Genomic DNA, 7501 nt, shown 5'->3' with positions numbered 1-7501 from the left:
TTCTAGTTTTGACAGGCGCGTGAAGATCTAGAAGGGCAGCTCAGAGACTGGTTGTAGAAGTCAACCGACTCTGTGACTGAGGAGAGATCAGCAGAGGAGAATTGCTGAAAGTCTGTAGTTAAAGTGTCTTGATTAATCTTTTTCAGATTCCTGAAGCAAATTTGACGGGTATCTTTGGTAAGGGAAGAGGTTGCGTGGGAGCTCCACTGAGATGACCTGGTGGTCAGACACACCCAGATCATACACCAAGAGGTTTCTAATATGAGGAGAGTTGGAAATGACCAAGTCCAGAGTGTGCCCCCTAGAAAGAGTGGGGTCATCCACATGCTGTTGGAGATTAACAATAATTTCAGAAACTCAGCTGCCAGGTTGCAGGAGGGGGTATCTACATTCATTTAAAAATCTCCTAATATTAAAATGGTGGTTGTGTTGTAAGAAAGTCATGCATCTCAGAGATAAAAACAGAACTTGTGGGGGGCCGATAAATAAGGAGTATTGTCAAAGAAAAAGGGGGTTTACATTTAAAAGCAAGGTATTTAAATGATGACTTTGGGCAAAGGGAGAAAAGAAAGCTCCAATGATTGTCTATGAATTACAGCTAAGCCACCACCACAACCAGTGTAACAGGCTTTCTCCAGGTAGTTGTAACCAAGGGGACAGGCATCATTAAGTGCTGAGTAAACTGCAGGCTGATGCCATGTTTCCGTTAAGCACATAAGGTCTAATCTCTTATCCATGACGTGGTCTTGGATTAAAGATGATTTATTTGTGAGGGATTGTGCATTTAAAAGTTCTATTGATCGGGAATCTCGTTATTGGCCATAATACACTAAAATCCACTCCACATTTTCTGTCATGCTCTGTGCTAAAAGATCTCGCGGTGTTTCCCGTACAGTCCAGCTTAGATTGGTGAGATCTCGCTGTGATTCCCGTGTTACCAAAACGGGATATGTGCGACAGAGGTCCAGATTGATGGTATGGCTGAAGCAGGGTATTCAGGCTGATAGTAAACAAGCCTACGACGAGAGCCAAGTTCAAGAGAAGTCCAAGTTCCTTAATGACCGCAATGCACGCCGGAAATGTGCGGTTGTTGAAATTTTGTAGCTGTGGGATGGAATACTTAAGCTTCATGACGGCCGCTGGAAGGGTTTGACTAGCACTAGGCATTATCCAAACACAGAGCTGGAAAAGCGGTGAACAGACAATGCCAGCGTCCTCTCCCCCTCATTGCTAGGCAACCAAAAAATATGCAGAGAGAGTGTTAGCGGATTTATTGACAAAGCAGAAGACACGACAAGAGATTCAGGGAGAGGAGATGAAAACAGTTCACACAACAGGCAGGTAAGACACGTAGCCTGAGAAAGCGGCCGATGTGTCCAGCCCAGGATGATGGTGGGTTGGAGATCTGTGATGGAAGGCAGTGCAAGACTGGATGGAAACAGCGAGGACCAAGCAGAATAACAGCTCAAGAGGATAGACTCTCTGGGCACAATCAGACACAGCATAGTTCCTGCTGCTTGGCAAATATAGTGAGTGGCCAGGGAAGCTTAGCCTGGAAGACAGGACTAGAATAGACAATACACAGACAGATGAATTAGAGAAACAGAAGAGATACCACAACTAAACTGGGAAAACGATATAATAGTAAACAACTATCTAGTAAAATAAAAGTTTTTTTTACAGAAAGAAAAGTAGAAAAGAAACAACTACTAAATAGAAAATAAGAGAAGAGCTATGTAGTGATGCTCGGTTCTTGATTAATCGAACTTAATCGAACTTTAGTTTTGGGTTGCCAAACTTAAGTTCAAACAACTGTCGAAGATTACAGAGGATTCAAAAGGAACCAAATGAGCCATTTCAAACAACTGTTGAAGTTTGCTGAGGATTACCGAGGATGATTGAGTTGGCAATGCAAGTCTGAGGCACATCCTGGAAATATGCTTATTATGACTACTATTAATAAATAACATTTCATTAAAACCTGCAAAAACCTTTCTATTGAGAGATTTAAACAGGCATAAATGTACTGTAGTTTATTGTGCAATCAGATTCTATTTTAAGTTGTTACGTAATATTTATAAGCTTAAAAGACTAGTGTATTATTTCTATATAGGATACTTTTCAAATAACATATCCACGTTTATGCATGTCTAATGTGTGCTGTATGTGAGAAACATTTAGGTATCTTATCCAAGATGAAGGCTACTCAATATTAGACATATACATATCTGGCATTTGAGAGCAGCCGGATAGTTCATTCTGTGCAGCTTCTACAGAGCGACTGAAGTGATTCCACAAATCTGTATTTTACAACAGTAAAACCTCTTTTCATGTAGTCGTGATGTCATATTGTGTCATGTTTATCAAATTAAAAAAACATCGATCCCACTTTACTGATAGTTCACTAATGCTGAGTTTTATGATTGTACAAACAGACTATTATTAACCAGTATTAACCAGTACATCAATTATTACATGACAATGTCTCTGAAACATCTGCATTAGATATCATTTATTTCTCTGCATCTGTGATAAAAAATTGCAAACAGAGCAGAAGCATCACTACGGGAGGCAGAACGTGTCCGACTTCACCTCACCATTTCAGCTCCTCCACACCTGCACGTGGCTACTCATCTTGATCGGTTACATCCAGCCTCAGCCGATGAACCCTGACATTGTGACTCCAGTGGTTCAACCTTAATGAAATGAGAATACGTTTGTGCACAAAAAAACTAATGGCTATTCAACAATGTATCTGGGCCTTGCTCTCCAAATAGATAAAATAATGTTGCTTAAGGTGCATAGACAAAAACAATTCAGGTCTAACAATCACAGGAATTGCTACTTTATAAACTTCAAAGTGCAAGTGAATTAAAGTTTCAGCACATTGCTTTCACCAGTGCTCATATTACATAACCATTCACCCTTTTCAAAGTAAATTTCCAATTAGGGATAATCAGCTGGATTCAAATAGCAAGAGTAGAATTGCAATTATACCAAAACATTACAAATATACAAAAGCAGCCAATAATATAAATATTACAAATATGTAAATAATTTAAATAAAGATAAAGAAAATAAAGAAATAAAGAAAATGAATTTATTCCTCATCAAGGAATAAAGTAAAGACTAGAATAAAGTAAATGTATAATATGAATTCACTTTTTTGCATGATGCAGTTCATAAAAAACATATTTTGCTAGATTTATTTCTATATAAATGTTATATTTAAAACATTATTCTCATACCATTGATGCAGTGTACATGCATTCATTCCGCCTGAAGGATCTACGGTTTTAATAACCTTTTTACTTTAAGAGAGCAAACATGCTGTCAGGAAATGTGGTACTGAAAGAAAATGAAAACAGGAAACTGTCACGGTTGGTGACCCAGGAACAGGCTGAAGACTCAGAAGATCAAAATCAAACATAAACTTTAATCTTAACTTCACAGGAACATGCAGACAGCCATCGGAAACACAACCTTATATAACAGTGGTTAGACTGCGTGAACAAGAAGAACACGGCCTACGCCAGGTACTTGCTGCCCTTACCTACTGGGGTCATGGCCTGGGGTCGATTTTGGATGCTGTTCAGGGGCTGGGGCCCTTTCTTGACTCTGGTCAGGGACTGGAGCTCTCTCTGGACTCTGGTCAGGGGCTGGAGCTCTCTCTGGGCTCTGGTCATGGGCTGGAGTGGATTTTGGATGCTGTTCGGGGGTTGGATCAATCTCTGGACTCTGGTCAGGGGCTAGAGCTCTCTCTGGACTCTGGTCAGGGGCTGGAGCTCTCTCTGGACTCTGGTCAGGGGCTGGAGGGCTCTCTAGACTCTGGTCATGAGCTGGAGCTCTCTCTGGACTCTGGTCAGGGGCTGGAGCTCTCTCTAGACTCTGGTTACGGGCTGGACCTTTCTCTGTACTCTGGTCAGTGGATGCAGGGCTCTCTGGACTCTGGTCAGGGTCTGGAGCTCTCTCTGGAAATCTGGTCACGGGCTGGAGCAATATTTTTACTCTGGTCAGGGACTGAAGCCCTGTCTGTACACTGGTCAGGGGCTGGAGCTCTCTCTGGACTCGGATCACAGGCTGGAGTCCTGTCTGTACCCTGGTCAGGGGATGGAGCCCTCTCTGGACTTTGGTCAGGGGATGGAATCCTCTCTGGACTTTGGTCAGGGGATGGAGCCCTCTCTGGACTATAGTCAGGGGCTGGAGTCCTCTCTGGACTCTGGTCAGGGGCTGGAGCTCTTTCTGGACTCTGTTCATAGGCTGTAGCTCTCTCTGGACTCTCGTCATGGGCTGGAGCACACTCTGGACTCTGGTCAGAGGCTGTAGCTTTCTCTGGACTCTGGTCAGGTACTGAAGTCCTCTATGGACACAGATATGGGGCTGGAGCCCTCTCTGGACTCAGAAGTCATTCTGAGCTTGGTGCATTCAACAACAAATGCTTTGTTGTTGGAATGAACAGGAATCAAATCTCCATACACCAAAAGTCACCATTTTGCAGCATCATCTACAGTAACCCTAAATGAACAAGCTTCTCTACAGAGCGCTAGCTACTCCCTGGCCATTGTAGCTTCTATATGTGCTTCAAAAGGGAGGGGTGAGAGGTGGACAGTTACAATTCACAACCTCACTGCTAGGACTGCATCCGAAACTGGCAAAATGCTGCATCTGGAAGATACATTTCAAGGCAGGAATGCATCGAGGCACGTCCGAATCTATTATTAGCCTTCCTGTCTCCTGAGATACCGTCATCTGATGGATTTTTGAAGGCAGCATACATGTATCCTTTGCTGCCTTTGATATCCCACAATCCTGTGCTTTCCATTCAGTGACAGCTGAGCTAGGGCGAAAAGATGGTATCCGAAAGTTGCGTTTGCTGGTCAGTTTGTGTATAAATGTATGTTTTTTTACCAATATTGTCCACTTCTGATGTCATTTCTATCGAGAGATTACTAATATAGCAATTAAATATTTGTTTAGTTCTCACCAAAGGTCTCTCTATTTCACTGTAGAATAGATCATTAAACTGTTACGCTGCCTCTGAAGTCTGTTCGAAATCAGTTTCGTGAGGTGCTTTCATGCACAAAACACTGCTTTACAAGCCATTGCCTGATAAGGCAGCGCAGTAACGAGTCAGCTGCCTAGGTTTTCGGATGCGGCCTAGGTGTTGCTAAAATTCACACACTGCACCTTTAAAAAACAGAGCAAATAGGATAATTAACAAGGTGATAGACAAGCCACATGTGAATGAGCTTACTAATTAGACAGACTGGGGAAATTCAATCATTATTATTATTTTGTAACTTGTAATTTTATGTTTTTATATTTTATATTACTTATTTGACTTAATTAATTTGCTCTTGCAATAATTGCTATTGTTAAATCTTATGAGTGTGATGTCTAAAGGGATATTTGTTTTCATGGGTTGGAGATGAGAGTGTCTTCTTTTCAAGGTTTTGATCGTCACAGGACGATGTTGTGAAGCAGTAATTTTCCATCGTTTTTCCCTTGGTATATTAACACTGTACAAGTCAGACGAAGCTTGTGGATTGTGTAGTGTAACATCTAGATGAAGATTAAATCTTTATTTTATTTTTGTGAGAGCATCTGCTGCCAAAAATATATGGATAAAATTGTTCTAAACTGAGGGTACAGCATGGCAACAATACCAAAAAAAGAAAAATTATCATGTACAGATGACATCAACATGATCTCTGTTAACATGGATCCATGAAAACGGCTAAAAATGCTGTATTTATACAGCGGAGCTACAAATAAACACTCTACGCTTATAGACTAAACATGTAATGTGCTTGTCACCGTTTTCACAAATGTACATTTTTGTAGTTTATACGTTTATACGAGACAATGACGGTGTAAACTTGAACATTAAAACCCATTTTTTAAAAGAAAGCATTTTCATGCCCCCCAAATGCCGTTGTCACATAAAGTAACAGTAAAAATGCATAAAATGTTTTCAGTTTTTAGTTGAAAATGGTGTGGTGTAAATGGCCCCAGAAAAGCTACATCACTTAATCTCTCTCTCTCTCTCTCTCTCTCTCTCTCTCTCTCTCTCTCTCTCTCTCTCTCTCTCTCTCTCTCACACACACACACACACACACACACGCTCAAGCCTGTTACTTGCTCTAAATTGGCATTTTGAAATTAGCTTGGGATGGATTTGGATGAGATTCTGGGTAAGAAATTTGTTCTGCACACGATCGTTTTAAGGGGATATTTATATGAATTGGTATCACAAACAACACAGACACTGGCTTAAATATTTCATGCCTTGGCAACCACACATTAGAATCGTGTCGTCAAACTCAGAGTTGTGTTTGGAGTACACCTCTGCAGTCACAACATCTTTTTAAAGAATATCTACAGCCCACATCTGTTTACAAAAAGAAGGGGTTATTGAGCTGGTTTGGATGTCTTTGAGAGATGGCATTATCATCTGGCTTGACAGCTCATTTTGATCAAAATAAAGTGGAACCTTCTTCTAGAGTTATAGCTCTGAATAAAAATTGTGCTGAGGTCATATAAATCATTCTTCAGGATTCACCTGCACTCACTGGTGTACTGTGAGTTGTGAAGTCCATTTGTGACATTATGAACCAAATAAATGCTACTCAAATTTGCCTATCGAGCCATGCACCATAAAGAAGATAAGAAACAAATATTAGCCCTAAACAGATTTTTAAGCTATCTCAGGAATCACAAAAACCATACTTGAGTGCCAATTTCAACTCGCATGACCGTTTGGGATTTCTGGGTCTCCTGATTGTCTATTGTTCAGTGTCCGTAATGTTTTATTTATGTTCAGTGCATGAGTTCAAATCCAAAAACCTCACCTGCATTACAATATTGTGAAATGCAAAGTTCAAATTTTTTTTTTTTTTTTGGTCCTGATCTTATTTTTTGTAGAATGTGTTATTTGAATATTTATCGCCATCATCTTATGCTTTTAGGTAATTTAAAGTGGATGTGTTCATATAGCCAAGCAACTCCAGCAACCTTTCAGTTTGGCATGCCTTGTTACAGTTAAAGTGATAGTTTACCCAAAAGCTGTATTAATTTCAATCTTCTGCTGAACACAAAATAAGATATTTTGAAGAATATGGGTAATCTAATAGCTGTTGGTCCCTACGGACTTCCATATAGTATGGGGAATAAAATACCACGGAAGTCAATAGCATACGGTTTGGAACAAATTATAAATTCAGTTTTCTGAGAAGAGATACCTCCCCATATTTCTGTTCTTTTGGAGAGCAGATTAAATTTTCTTCCTGTGAGTTGCTCACTATGAGAACTTTTCTCATCTGTTCAGTTTCACAATGTTCAGCAAAGTGAAGGAACAAATTATTTATTTGGAGAGGGACCATGAATTGAAATATTAAAACGAATTGCACCATATAGAGAAAGATTTGTGAATATTTTTTTTAATGGCCAAAATCACTGAATTAATTATACTGTATCCTACATCATTTTTTGAAAATGTTGA

The sequence above is a fragment of the Pseudorasbora parva genome, chromosome 17 (assembly GCF_024679245.1).
Source record: "Pseudorasbora parva isolate DD20220531a chromosome 17, ASM2467924v1, whole genome shotgun sequence".
NCBI classification, from domain to species: Eukaryota; Metazoa; Chordata; class Actinopteri; order Cypriniformes; family Gobionidae; genus Pseudorasbora; species Pseudorasbora parva.
This window is presented reverse-complemented; position numbering follows the sequence as displayed.